Consider the following 16,188-nt stretch of genomic DNA (forward strand, 5'->3'; position numbering starts at 1 on the left):
TACACCTTATTTCACGCAGAAAAAATATATTAGTACTGTACATAGCTAGTTACATCATCCAATAATTCTAAGGTTACTGTTTAAAAACTATTTTTGAAGTTGCTGAAAGTGCTCCTGCTGCATTGTAAATTTGTAATATTATATGCAATAATATAAGGATCATTCCATACAGATTCAACGGATGAGTGCGCTCGACCATTTTTAATTTTTTTGAAACTCATATCCCAAAAAGATGCATATGAATGATGTTAAAACCACTTTTATTTTTTCTCTAACCTTAACCCTTGATTTTTTAGAGGTCATCAAAAGTGATTTTCACAGTCAAAAATGGGACTTTTAGACCTTTGCATTTTGGCCAAAATCTATTTGAATTACATTTACGGCAGTTAATTTTACGCTTTGATGTTAAAGTGCATAAAATGATAGTCTTACATGCTGAGTTACGTGGTTGTAATTTAATAATTAAAATAATGGAAACAGTTTAAAGTTCAAGGTCAAATGTAAAATTTTTAATCATTTCAAAGGGGGATAACTCGCGTAGGGGACGGAAACACAAAATGAAATACGGCAAAAACTAATCACTGGAACCATGCTAATTAGAATATGTAGCTGTTGCTGTGTGTTTGATTACTCTTTATTGGTTACAACCCCTCAAAGATCAGAAAATTGAGAAAAATGACATTTTTAGACCCCTGTAAACCAAAAGGGGATAGAATTAAAAATAAAATTTCTTGTCCAATAGACTGTTCCATTCAAGTACTATACATGTTATATATATTGTTTTGTGTATTTGGTTTGTAAAAAAGATGCAGGTCTTTGAAATTGAGCAATTTTGCTAGTTAATTTACGCACTAAAACAGAAATAAAGAGTGTGAAAACTTCATTGCACTTTCTTAAATGACCTATATAATATATTATACTGAAAAAACATATTTCAAGTATAAAAAAAAGTATTTTAATTTGATAACTTAGAAATAATTGGATAAGAATGAGTAGTTCATATTTGATTGACAGCTTAAGTAGTTAATTCATAGCCTATCTACACACACAAGTTTTCAATACACACATATGCCTGTACATTAACATATCTAAATTACCTTAAACATATGCAAAAACAATATATATATAAAATTAAATTTTAAAAAGTGCGTTTTTTATTTCTTGTTTGAGTGTAGTTTTGAAAAAATGAACTCACCTAGTAGTCACCTAGTAATTTGTAATGGTGACTCAAGTATATGGCGTTTTGGAATGCTTTACCAAGGCACATTCATAATTTGATGCTTTGAAAATGTACTAGGAGCAAGACAATGAGATGGGTTCTAAATTTAGTGATCAACACAAGCTATGTAATAACTTTTCTGACAATAATGGGCATTTTCTTTTGATAGTCTTTTTAGTAACACACCATTCTTCATACCTATTGCTAGGAGACAATAATTTTACAGTGATAATATTTAAATACGGTGGCATAAAGCAGTGATTAAATATTGTATTGGGAATTTTATTTGCAGAGTCAAACATTTCTTGCAGCATTTTTTCAGCTATTTTAATATACTGAATGCTCACAAGGATACATGCAATGTTTAGTAGCAAAAATGCAGAAGGTATACATTTCTGTAGGAATTAAAATGTGACTTCTAGTAGTTCTTTGCAAGATAGCCTTAGTAGTATCAATTCTTTTTTCGGTTCTTCTGATTCTGTTACAATGTCCATTACCGTGTGATATTGCATAGAAATGCCATTCAGCTCTCAAGTTAACATCCGTTTCGTGATTACATAAATTAAGAAAGTTATTTCTATTTTTGTTGTGTATTTGAGTAAAGTATTTCAGTACGCCACATGCTGTGTCACCACCAGAACTATAGTACTACTGTGTGAGTTCATTTTCTTAAAACTGCACTGAAGCAAGAAATGAAAAACGCACCTTTTTTTCCTATCAACTATGTAGATAATGCTTTTGCACGTGTTAAGGCAAGCTACATAGGTTAATGTACAGAGCGTATGTTTGTATGTATAGAAAATTTCTGTGTTTAGATAGTCTATAAATTAACTACTTAAGCTGTCAATCATGTATGAACTACTCATTTATATCCAAATATTTCTAAGTTATCAAATTAAAATAATTATTTTTATACTTAAAATATCTTTTTCCAGTATAATATATTACATAGAGCACACTATGCGTAATTTAAGAAAGTGCAGTGAAGTTCTCACACTTTTCATTTCTGTTCTAGAGTGAATTAACAAGCAAAATTGCTCAATTTCAAAGACCTGTATCTTTCTTAAAACCAAATACACAAAACAATACATATAACACGTATAGTACTTGAATGGAATATTCAATTGGCCAAGAAATTTTATTTTTAATTCCATCCCCTTTTGGTTTACAGGGGTCTAAAAATGTCATTTTTTCTCAATTTTCTGATCTTTGAGGGGCTGTAATTTATAAAGGGTAAACAAACACACGATTACAGCTATATTTTCTCATTAGTGTGACTCCAGTGATTTGTTTTTGCCATATTTCACTTTGTGTTTTTATCCCCTAAGCGAGTTATGACCCTTTAAAATGAGTAAAAATTTTACATTTGACCTTGAACTTTAACCTGTTGCCATTATTTTAATTATTAAGTTACAGCCACGTAACTCAGCATGTCAGACTATCATCTTATGCACTTTAACATCAAAGCGTAAAATTAACTGCCATAAATGTAATTCAAATAGATTTTTGTCGAAATGCAAAGGTCTAAAAGTCCCATTTTTTTACTGCGAAAATCACTTTTGATGACCCCTAAAAAATCAAGGGTTAAGGTTAGAGAAAAAATAAAAGTGGTTTTAAAACATCATTCATATGCATCTTTTTGGGATATGAGTTTCAAAAAAATTAAAAATGGTCGAGCGCACTCATCCGTTGAATCTGTATGGAATGACCCATAAATGATTGAAACATTGTGATATTTCGAAGTATAAAATAGTAGTTTTAAAAACATTTAGAAATTTTAATTTTTTGCAATACTTTGCTAAAATAACTTATTTTGTACCCCCTTTTTGACGTGACTCAAAGTTATCCTTAATGGCAGGGTAGGTATAAGCAAGGCTAATAATTCATTTACAATGGATTTATTATTTAACAAAAATTTATATGAGTGGTGCAGTTTAGCTTTTAAACGTACTGTGTTGCCATTTGGCAACAAACCCAATTTAGTCGTCTAAAATACATTAAGAACAAATTGAAGCTCTGTAGTTGTCAATAACCAACAAGGAAATACTCACTGGAGATGCTGGTTAAATCTATTTTAAACTTGAAAATGCATCAATCTAATGGAAAACAAAAATGATTTTCTTTTGTGGAGCTTGAAAATGCCCATTTTTAGTTCTATGAGAAATAAAGTTTTCCTTCTACTTAAATAGTAAGGCATTTTTGAAATTTTTATCTATGTTTTGTGACATTCGAGGTTTTTTTTTTTTTTTTTTTAAATGTTTTTTTGTTTGTTTTCAACAACTTGGCAACATTAAAGCTTATTGATGCCAAGTGGTTGCTTAACCATAAATCATACCTAAACTATAATTTTTCGAAGTATTTTTTATCATGATTTAAAACAGAAGTCAAAAGAACATGTTTCAAAGTGTTTTTTTAAAAATCAGGCATTTAAGTGTAAAAATAGAGAAAATAAGGTTTAAGGCTACCCTGAATGTTATTTGAATGTTAGTTGAATGCCCTCTTCATAATTTGAGAAAAAGAAAAAAAAAAATCATGCTTTTATTTATCTGAGGTTTGTTAATAAAAAACATTATAAGAAAAATGCTTTAATGTTTGAGGAATATTGTCGAAATATTCGAAGTACAGATCAAAGGAGTATGAGCTGCAACGGATCAAACTCGAAATCTTTTCCTTGTGTATATTTTGCTTATTTTCGCATGAAATGCAGTTTATCTTTTAGCATGGAATCGTGTCATAGTTCTCTTGATATTATCAAAACTCTTTTTCAGATTTTCCTAGAAGTTATGGTTTTTTAAAAGTCATATTCACGAAATGTTTGTAAATTCACTACTAATAGAGCAGGTAATAGCTCCCACATACCTAAATAAAGTATATTTCAAACTATACGACGTTAGAGAACCGAAGGCTCCTCCTGCGAATTTTTCGAAATTGTAGTTTTATAAACGCGATTTTATGCTATTTTCGGTGTCATTGAAGGATTGGAGAATATTCAAGGCTCGCATAATTTTTTTGACATTGAACTCTAAAAATCGCATTTATCTTTTTTGACGTAAGAGGAGCGAGGAGGGCTCAGTGATCTTCTTTGGAAAATTTTCAGAATTGGAGGCTTCAAGATGTAATTCTAAACTAGCCTCGAAGGCGTTAGGGATAAAACTGTTCTCTTGTGGAAAATTTTCGGCATAGAAGTTCGGCATAAAAACGCAATTTTGTCCATGCTTCCTAACGATAAGAAGATTGTGGGATCATTTTTCCCTCTCAAATATTTTTAGAACCTGAAGTCACTTTTAGGCTATTTGTGAGAAAGAAGTTTGAGGGCTCGCTACACGGAAATTTCTGAAAACGAAAGTTTAAACTTCCTATTGTTAGGGCTATGCTGTCCCTCCCCCGGAAAGTTTTTGATATTGAAGTTTTAAAAACATAATTTTTGGCTACCTTTGAAAACTTTAGGTGAAATGATGCTAGGGATGCTCTCGAAAACGTTCCGAACGTGAGATCTAGAAACCCATTTTAAGGTAATCTTTGGTTTGTAGCATGAGAGAAAATTGGACAGGGGTGTTCGATACCCTCTACAGTAAATTTTTTCGAACTTTAAGACCTAAAAGACGCATTTTAGGTTATCTGTGTGGAAATTAGAAGAAGGTCAGAGTTCAGAGAAATTGCTTGATCGATGAGAGGGGTTTATGACCCAACTACAACCACCCTTCTCTAAACGACTGCCGGATGGTGAAATCTTAACTCACGGGTTGAGCTATAAAGTGAGGAGTCAGGAAATTTTAATTCCTCAACATCTCAGAGTTTCAGCTGTAACTCAGTAACTTATGAATAAAAACTTGCTTAATTATCTGATAAAGATTTTACTACAAACATTCCGGAGGATGATAAAACCGAAAACCCTCATGGTCCCGCTTATCCCCCCATTGGCTACCACCTTGTATGCAATATTGTTCCAAAGATTGCATAATATGAAACATGAAGCAAACGTAAATAATAGGTTTATTTCGATGAACTCCACAAAACAAGCACTTAAAAACTTTCAGCAGTGTGTCATTTCTCGTTTCCCGATGATTTGGTTTGTAGAGTTCTCTCTAGTATTTTCTGCTACCGTGAAGAGCACGTGGCCTAGCTGAGCGGTAGTAAACGTATGTTTATTTAAGAGCGAGATGCAATATATGAGCAACAATCGCTACTCTTGGCGTGAATGATATATATTTTATTATTTTGTTTCTATGGCTTTGGCCAGGAGACTTTTCAAGGGAGGAACCATGAGCAGAAGCTAGTTAGAGAACCTCCCCCCCCCCCGGCCTTCATGCTTTAATGTTTTTTCCGACCTCTTATTCTTTTCTTCATTACAACTCCCTCCCAGTTGCAAAATATGAAATTTTAATGCATTTTTAAAACTATACTGTTGTTTTATTGAAATAAAAATTAAGTTGCGATTACAATCTATCCTAAAATTAGGAGAAAATAATTTAAAATGTAATAAAATAAATCACTAAATTTTGTGAGATAATAAAAAAATTCTCAATCTTTGAAAGTTAAATGAGGCAGTAAGAAGCAAAAGGATGTAAGTGGAAAACTTAAAAATTTGGAATACTAATAGTAGGTGAACCCCTCCTCGGCCTTGGGACCAGAGATAGTACTAGTAGCCCTGGCTCTGGTACAGCATGAGTTAGAAAAAAACTTCAGGGAAAGCCTGCCTAGGACGTTATGTTTAAAGTCGTTTCACTCAAAACTTGAAAATATCCACTTACATCCCTTTGCTACTCACTGCCTCAAATGACCATTGTTATGAAATATGGTGATTTAGTAACAGTTTTTAAAAATCAGAAGATTAAATTATAGACCCTTTTTTTCTTATTTTTAAGTAGATTTATTTCAACGGTTACGAAACATCAGAAGGTTTAGCTCAAAATTCAAGAAAAATTGCAAGTTATCCGAGAAAATCTCTCAAATGTACCGCAGAGAACTTCAAAATTATTTTCTCGAAATGATCTTCAGTCTAAAATATTGTTGTGGTATCAATGAACTGTTATTGTTGCAAGAAAAATAACGTGTTTATGAGCAGCACCTAACTGTAAAACATTAACCTCTGTTGCATGTATAATTTTACCACAATTTATAAACAAATGTGAAAATTACTGAGCAATGAATTACATGAATGCATGTATTTAAGTATGTACTTTGTATTAAATAAAGAGAATCGAAACTGCAAACAATGAGGTGGTTTCCTTCAGTCAAAAAAACTACTTTTAGTTATTGAAATGGATAGAATGGGCAAAAAAATAACATGGACCCAGAAAATACTTTAATTTTCCCAACAGTTTTTTTTTAAATTAATTTTTTTAAATGTCCGATTTTTCAAACAAGACCATGTCTTGTTGAACCATGTCTTGTTTGAAAAACCATGTTTTTCAAACAAGACATGGTCTTGATGACGTCACAAATGATGCAATTTGCCGCATTTTTCTACTATACGTTTCTACGTTATGATAATCAAGCAGCGAATTAAAATTGCGCTCTACGCTTGCTATCAACCATATCGTTGCCAATACACGTGAGTAAAGATGCGAATTAAATATTTTGCACTGTGAATGGCAACACTGAATGGCATTTCATCATTTGTGATGTCATCGGCAGAAGCCGTAAATAATGAAAACGCTCCGATTTAGGCAATTTTTTAAAAATATTAAACGTAAACAAAGTCAGATCCTATGTTTTTAAGCATGTTCTTTCAGAAAAAAGTTCGGCACACTGAGAATTTCCTTCCTCCTAGAAATTAAGTTCGGGGCTTCCCTGTACAGTTTATGTTTACAGAAATGACGGCATGTTTACTTTTATTATTCCATAGTTTACCACCAGTAATTTGATTCACTAACAATAGATGCGGCGCTGCAAAGGATTGATACCCTGTTTTCATATCTAAGAGACATGTATGAGCAACAAAAACAATTATTTTTGATATGAAACTCAACTTATTTTCATGGCGCCACCTGTTATATTTTAACTGAAGTATCAACTGTTCTTCGTTCAATGGCAGTTACTTAGGGGCCATTCATTAATTACGTAAGGATGATTTTGGCATTTTTGACCCCCCCCCCCTTCTCTCTATTCTTACGTAAGATTCCACTTCGTTTTTCAAAATAATAAACTAACGAATCTAACTCCCTTGGAATAGACATTAAATTCACTATTATTAAACTTTTTTGTGTAAAGAAATATTTATGAAAAAGTTAGAATCTAGGCTGAATGTTCTTTCGACATTTTTTTTGTATATGATGCGATACTAATTAAAAATAAAACATACCATACATAGTGCGATTCTTTCATTATATTTAACACTATTCATTCTTTGTAAAACAATTAAAAACTGCTCATCGTAATACGTTTTTTACCTTCCAGACGCAAATGAAATATAATCCCTATACTGACCGCTCGATTTCAAATGTAAAATATCGACTATTACGTAAGAATTGGCTTGAATCCCCCGCTCAAAGTAAGAGTATGTAGAGATTTTTCTAATCCCCCTTCCCTCTCGGGACCCTTACGTAATTAATGAATAACCCCATACGCATTAACTGTAATGAAGTCTGTGTTGAATCTTAAAATTCATACTAAAATTTTAGTTACATAAAACAATAAAGAAAAAAAAAATTAAACAAAATTCATCTTGATGGTTTTATAATAAGAAAAATCATTTACAAATATTTGTTTACCTATATTACGGTTGTTTTTCTCTTGCTCATGGACTGTCCTCAGTGCTAGGTTGTTCGTAGTTAGAAAAAATTATTTACAGGGGCTCACAAAATGAAAAGGTGGTTTGAAACTGATTTACATTACAATGCAGTACTTTTCCAATAAAACACCGAACATTTCGGAGCGCGGTGTTCTCCTACGTCCCCCCCCCCCAAACTACAGCACTGGTACTTAGTACATTTTTGTAGCCGAAAACAGCACTTCTGCTTCTGACCGAGGTGAGCTAAAATGGTGGACAAAGCTCATTTTTTGGTTCAATATTACTTGAGATGAAAAAAATGATACATCTATCATTATCAGTAGTACCAACTTTTTTTCTTTACATCTACAATTCAATCCCAATGTTTAATTTCAAACTTGTGTAATCAACGAAGTAAGGAACTTAAATATTTGATTCTTTTTACGAAGCATTGCCTTATATTGAAATTATTTCGTGTTTTGAAAAACTTTGAAATTCGTTTTGTTTTCGAATTGGAATAACTTATGTTAAATGTATCAAACATGAAACGAAAAATCAACTTTTACCTGGTTCAAAAGTTTAAAAATTGGGCTCACACTTCATTTGATGTTCATAATTCAGCGTGTAATGGGTGAACATCTCTTAAAAATTAAAGCATTTTATGTATCGCGAAATTTAATCGAATTCATCGATTAAATTAGAAATTGAAGCAACTGTCAATATATATATATATATATATATATATATATATATATATATATATATATATATATATATATATATATATATATATATATATATATTCTTCTTTTGTTTTTTGCTTTTACTTCAAATACATTAAAGGGGGAGGGTCAGCTGTTCTCGGTACCGCCCTCTGGATACGCTCATGGGCATAGACAACAATTGCGCTCATGCAGCTACTCGTGCGTAGCAATTAACGTAAATCATCATATTTTCTAAGGATTTTAGCAGTTTTTTTTTTTTTTTAACAATTATGAATTAAGCAGTAAGTTATTGCCCTAAGCCAGGTTAAAGGCAGAACTACATGCACTGCTTGCCGGCAGCTCAATTATGACATCCAGAGGTTCGTCCCTGTTATGGGCTCATCAGTCTGGAATAGTCAATAACCGAGCTAGAGGCAGATGCCATCACATTAAAGCTACCAGCATTGTAATTGACTATTTCAGACTAATGAGTCTACAACAAAGACGAAACTGCAGTCTCTGGATGTCATAACCGAACTGTCTGTATGTTACATTCAATCATAAATTACTAATTGATCCCAAGGCCCGATTGTCCCTAGCACTTGAATGAAGTTAAGTTCTGGGTCACTATTGAAATCCACCAACCTCCGCTCGTGGGTGCTCCTCCTCTGCGATGGCATCCATGCCCTCCAGAATCGATTTCTTTTTCCCCTACGACGAAACCAACTAGACAAAAACAAACGAGGACACAATAATCCAGAATTCTGCATAACATCCAGCATCCAGACCCTGGCATTAATTTGAATTTTGATGTCTTGAACTCAAATTGCATTTTTAGAAAATATGATTGCGATGGTAGTCATTTGTAGAAACAAGAAACCCTATGTGTAGAGTCCTGTCTCAATTTGTGAGTGCGACAAACATAGTTTGAATTCAAAATTTCAAAATTCAAATAATTGACTGGATGCTTAGGGCAAGATTTCAGTTTTTAAAAAAATCCCCAATTCATATTTTTAAACTACATATGCGTAATCTACACTTTCCATTTATCACTCATATCTTTAATAACTTTTCAATTGTGAATATAAATCTGTGTGGGTAATCAAATACAATTTTTTTCCTCTTAGTCCGCAACAGATGGCGACACCAAATACATTTTTAGCTTTCTGCTTTAATAAGCATTGATGAAAAAACCATCGTTCGGGTAGTTTTGACTTAATAAATTCAATGAGCTTCATTTTTCATGCAAAAGACAAAGCTGCAAACGTTTTTATTTTGATGCAAATAGTCTATTAACGCTTCCCCCCCCCCCCCAAAATGTTCAGTGATTTCATCGATTTAAGAGCAAAATAATTTTGTTGCGGAAAAATTTCAACTAAGCTGCATGTGTGTATTTATTTCTTATTCAGATTTACAAATTCATCCTTGGTAGCAAGGGTGGATATAGAGGGGGGCCATGGGGACCATGGCTCCTCCCAAAAGCTTGTGGGTGGATAGGAATTTTTTTTAAAGAAAAAATATATATATTATAAGGAATTTTCAAAATTTTCGCATGCGTTTCACTTTAAAGGAAATTTAAACTTTTATTTGGCGAGAAATTACATAACTCTACTGGAAACGAAACTATTTTATTTCTAAAATTTTGAGTACATTTCTTGATGCCAACTATAGAAGCTTGAACGATTTATAAATGCTGCAGTCCGCTGAGTACACTTATTGCTCTCTCACGAGACAAAGAGAGCTTAAACTTGCGTTTTATGACTTTAATTTCGAAACTTTTCTGGAGGAGAGCCCCTTATTCCCATGCTCCTCCACAAATGCCACGAAAGGGAACTAAACTTGGATATCTTTTTCTTCAAAGCAGTAAATTACATACAAAATTTTTAGGCATTAACCATATCTTAATTTTTACAAATTCATCCTATTTCTGTTGTTATTTTAACATTCGAACTTGGCATAAAAACTTTAAAATGGGTGGAGGCAGGGATTTTTTAGATAAATCAATGATCCGGCACTGTTTGAGAGGTGACTATTAGGAAAAACATCCAAAGAGTGTTTCTTAAAAAAATTCGAATGGCCTCTCCCAAAATGATTGGCTAGATCCACCACTACTTGGTAGGAATGTTTGCTGCAATTCGATTCTACACTTTGTTTCACTTGTGTTTGTACGCTAATGTATTGGAGGGAAATGCTTGAGTTTAAAGTGTTCCAGAAACAATTCAATTAAGTGTGAACTTAGTTACCGAAGCATAATGTTGAACTGTTTCAGACAACGTATTTGGTATCGTTTCCTTATCAACTGCTAGTTTTTTTTTTTTTTTTTTTGCAAAAAAGACAATAGCTTTGAGAAATCAGTTTAAACTTTTAGAAAGTTGTATTTGAAGCAATTGAGCAAAATCGATTTTTCTATTCGGAAAACTTGGCTCATTTGGTTCTAGACGAATTTCTAGTAGTACTGGAAACTTGTTCCAGACATAAATAATGCATTGAAAAAGTCGTTGGTTGAGGTTAATTATAGCTTTGCGTGTAGAAAAATGCTAATAATCAAAACAATTGTGCCCAACCTTTTTCTACCCAAAGGCTACATCTCATATTAAAATCATTTCGCAAGCCAGAACACACATCAAATCCCAAAATATTTTTTAAATTTCTAAATAACACGGGAACATATACAAAAGGAAAGAAAATTAAAAACCAATAATTGCTGCTATCATTACTCTGACGCTTCTTTTTCTAATGCAACTGTTTTTCAGAAACCAACTATCGAACATTTGGCTCCAAAATTATAAAGTTGTTATTAATCGTGCATTCCGATTTGTAACATTAAACAAAACAACAGGACACACGGATCAGCTTCGCCGGCCGGATGCGGTCCGCATCTTCATCCCTTATCTTCAAGGGCTACCTAATGCAATTTTTCAGCATTATAACGCCCGACCACACAGTGCTCGCATCTGCCAACATGCTCTCCAAGGCACACAAATGCTTCCCTGGCCACCATACTCTCCTGACCTGTCACCAATCGAACATATGTGGGACGTAATTTGATGCCGTTTGCAGACTCGTCCCTGCCTCGTTCAGAAGACGAACTGTGGCAAATGGTTGAAAGGGAATGGAGAGCCATCCCTCTGGACACCATCCGCACCCTTATTGACTCTATGCCTAGACGTGTTTCTTCGTGTATCGCTGTCCGCGGTGATCCTACATCCTACTGAGCCGACGCCATTTTCGCTCTGTATTTTGCCTATCATTTTAAAATTAAGATCATTTATTATTCCTTGCTGTCTGTCTTTTTTCCAAATTTCACTTTCTGACCACTCCTTCTTGGTTTTGCATTTTCAATGTCGAGGAGTGTAAATGACTATTGAAAGTAAAACCATATTCATTTTAAATTTTTAATGCTACTACGTTTTTGTTTTTTGGAACGGTTGAAAATGTAGAATTTTTAATATCCTCTGGTTAAAATTAGGAGCTATTGTAAACTATTGTGAAAAGAGATTTCTTACTTTATTCTACTTTTTTTTATCTATTCAAATTCAAAAACTATTTGGGTTTTTCTCTTTTTTTTTCTTTACTATAGTCGGGGCAAACCTTACCTGGTAGTGTCATAATTCTGTAATTAGGATCTGCGTAGCCTTCACAATACTGCTGGGTTAGAGAGTGATCATTTATTATGGCTTGGGGGTGCCGGACTATGAATTGCTCAAAAAATGCCCTCAAAATAATTAAATCAGAAAAATATTTTCTATATATGTTCATCATTAAGAACTTTTTCCAACAAAGTTTGTTTGAAGCAAATCCACCTATAAGTTTAAGATCTATATTGACCTTAAGTTTCTCCGTAGGCGCTAATGTTAAGGTTGGATGAATTGGTTATAACTGTTCAGATCAAAAAGATCTTTTCTATATAGATTCTTCACTAAATGCTTTTTTTTTTAACAAAGTTTGAAACAAATCTGTCTTGAAGTTCACACAGGAAGTATTTTTACCTTAAATTTCCCCGCAACCGCTATTGTTCAGACATTTTGAATTGTTCAAAATTGAACCAAAGAAACTTAAAATCGAAAGGATCTTTTCTATCTATAGGGTAGACCGGGGCACGTTCACGAATAGGGTACGTCTACGCAGTGCCCTTTTCCCAAACCAAGTTATCACTGGAGAGCAAACAGTCATAATAGATTGATGCTGCTCCCTAGCAAATATTCCCGTTAGTTTTTGAGCATCAGTCGAGTTTCGATCTAGCATGCGGAAAGAATAATCTGTTTTTTACCAAGTTGAGTAACTTTTGTGTTGAAAGTTTTGAAGGTAGTTGTGAATAAATAATACTTATTTAAGAGTAAACGAATACATAAAAAATAGCAGAATTTTATTTATTTATTTATTTATTTATTTATTTATTTTTTTTTTTTTTGAGATTTGTTGTTTAATGAATAATTTGTTGTTGAATGTTATTAAATTTTGTTGCTCGTATAAAATAAATCCAAACTTGGCGACGGGGCAAGTTTACGCATTAACATCGGGGCACATTTACGCATGTTCTTACTGTGTCTTACTACGCTGTCTTACTTCTAAACGTGTCCATGACGCTTTTTTCGCTTTGTATTGTCTCAGAGCTTTAGTATTTTCAGTCCATTTAGTTTTAAAAATCACCATTCATTTTTAGTTGAATAACAGGTTTGTATCTTATAGCTTATAATCATATAGTGTTATCTTTATGCCTGTTCAGCTTTAACTTTACACACTATTCAGCCTGTAATACATTTTCTTTATTGCAAAGATGGTAAGATATTACGATCAAAACACTACATAACCACGTTAGATGTCAAGATAATGAAAAGGCTTATCGATAACCCAAGTATTTCTCCTAGTTAGGCCTTCCACTTCGTAATATATGGACTACTCCTACTGAGACCATTTGAAAATGTGTAACCAAAGCTTAGGAACCAGGAAAGGAAAAAAAAAGAGGATGCTCTTAATCCTAACCGATACTCCGATTAAAGAAACCTCAGACAAGAGTAGTTAGATGCTACAAAGAAAAAAGGCATAATGGGCAGTACAAAAAAAAAAAAAAAAAAGGGAGAAACTACGTAGAAGTTTACAAGTTTCTGTTAAAGCAAAACTAGAAGACAACAAAGAAAAAAGTATGAAACCAAAACCTACGACAAGGAAAACGTTAGTACACTCTGTAAAAAGGAAACTAGTGAACGATTCTGATGACGAAGTAGAAAATTGTGCTTGCAGCTATTGTTTAAAAGCACAAGAACAATCCAAAAACGGACAAGACAGGGTTCAATGGTCTTAGATATCAAAACGTGATCCCATGATAAATATTCGAAAAGAAATACTTTATTTTTGTTAGTAAAATCTAACAGTTTTGAAGAAGACGACTAAATAGTTTCTGTTTTCATTTAGCAGTAAGTCCTATTATTTTACATTAGCCTATAAAATATTCTATAGTTAATAATTTGTAATTTTCTTGTTTTTAAAGTGTTTTAAGAGAAATAAAACTGTTACATTTGGTTAAATATCTATTTCACTTACTTTGCGTAAGCGTGCCCCACTCGATGCGTAAACTTGCCTCGTGTTCGGGGCAAGTTTACGTTACTGACATGAACTCAAAAGACATTTTTTTTTTTACGGTTAAAAGCAAAAGCTTAACAACAACTGAAAAAAACAAATTTTGACTTCATTAACTGCTTCATAAAACCACAATGTCTAAAATTTCCTAGATTAAAACATAAAAATTAGAAAATTAATTTAAAAAAAAATCCGCGCAGACGTTCCCCGGTCTAACTTATTTTTATCGAAAGCTTTGTGCAACGAAGTTTGTCTGAAGCAAATTCTCCTTTAAGTTCGGGGTCTATATTTGCCTTAAATTTCCCCGCAGGCGCTAATGTTAAATTTTTTGAACTGTTCAAAATTGAATAAAAACTAGTTGAAATCAAAAAAAGTGAAGTATGGGAATGAGGTGCCATTCGCCGAGATCGTCCGAACAAAAAAAAGTTGTTAGAATCGGACTATTCTCTCAAACGTTATTAGGGGGACGAGGAGGGAGGCTGACCGATAGACACATTTACCGATAGACAACAGACCGATAGACACACATTTACTGATAGATCACACAAACCGATAGACACACATTTACTGATAGATCACACAAACCGATAGACAACTCAAACCCTATTTTCCAATTTTCAATTTTTCGATATTTATTTAACTTATTTAACTTATTTTAGACCCTTTCTTTCTTTCTTTTTTTTTTTTGCTTTCAACGATATTTTTACAACGCATTAAGCCTTCTTTCAGGTTTTTTTTTTTTTTTTAATTCTTTCTTATACTTTCACTTTTACGGGAAAGTATGCGAAAAAATGGGAAAATGAGTCATATAGAAAATAGCACTTTACTGAATTTCATGTTTCAAGCAGCGTTTTACCTAATTAAAAAAAAGCAACTATCAATATGTAATGACGAGATGAATTGTTTGTTTTATCTTCCAGTCATAAAAATTTATAAGAAAACGGGAAATTCAGAATTTCATACGTTAGAACTTTCGTTTGTAATATTATATTTTTATTGTTTGTCATTAAATTTGAAAAATGAAGCAATTAACGATCACTAACAACAACATTGATTCAGGTTATGATTTTAAATGGGCTCATTTGAACAAAATTTTACTATAATCTAGGAATGTTTACGTTTGAATTTAAAAACTTTTGCTCAGGTTTTACACAACAGCATGTTTTAAATCAGCCAATTTTTAAAAATTACATTAATCATTTTATTTAATCTTGAACTTTGGACTATTTTGTCAGTTACTGATATTTTACGAAATAACATTAAGCTGGACATTAAATTATGAGTAAAAAGAAATAAAAAAATTTTGAATTAATAATATTATCGATGTAGAGACCTTAGACCTTTGAGTTAGTCAAAAAATAATATCTGGTTACATATTTTATTTTTTCCCCCATTTTCTTAAGTGTTTTTCTGTTAAATTTCCTAGAATGGCATCTGTAAACATAATTTTTGTTTTGCCATCCATAACCATCACAGGGGTTAAAGTAGATTTTGAATGAAAGAAATGCGAAGTGAAGTAGACTTTGACTATCACGTCACAGAAATCAATGAAAAACGCTCTCTGCTCGATGGCTATTTCTTATTATTATCTTCCAGAAGGAAGATAATAATAAAAAAAACACTTTGATCTTATCGTTGGTATGACGACAAGACGAGCCCCCAAGATGATTGTTGTTTATGAAAATGTAACACAAGTAATATAAGCAGCCATTATTTCCCGGGTAATGTATTGAATTTATTTAACTTTGGATGTTTAATTCAATTAGAATATATACAATGAAATCCCCTTTCAACAAGTTCCAGTACAACGAAATATCCCCTTCAACAAAATTTATTTTCAGTCCTGACTAGATTTCAATTACATTGGTTTAATTTCGTTACAACTAAATTCCCGATACAACAAACAAAACTTGCTGTCCCTCGAAGTTCGTTGTAATGGGATTTCACTGTACTAAGTAAATGAACTTCCTTGTTTT

This window comes from Uloborus diversus, chromosome 4 (assembly GCF_026930045.1).
Source record: "Uloborus diversus isolate 005 chromosome 4, Udiv.v.3.1, whole genome shotgun sequence".
NCBI lineage: Eukaryota > Metazoa > Arthropoda > Arachnida > Araneae > Uloboridae > Uloborus > Uloborus diversus.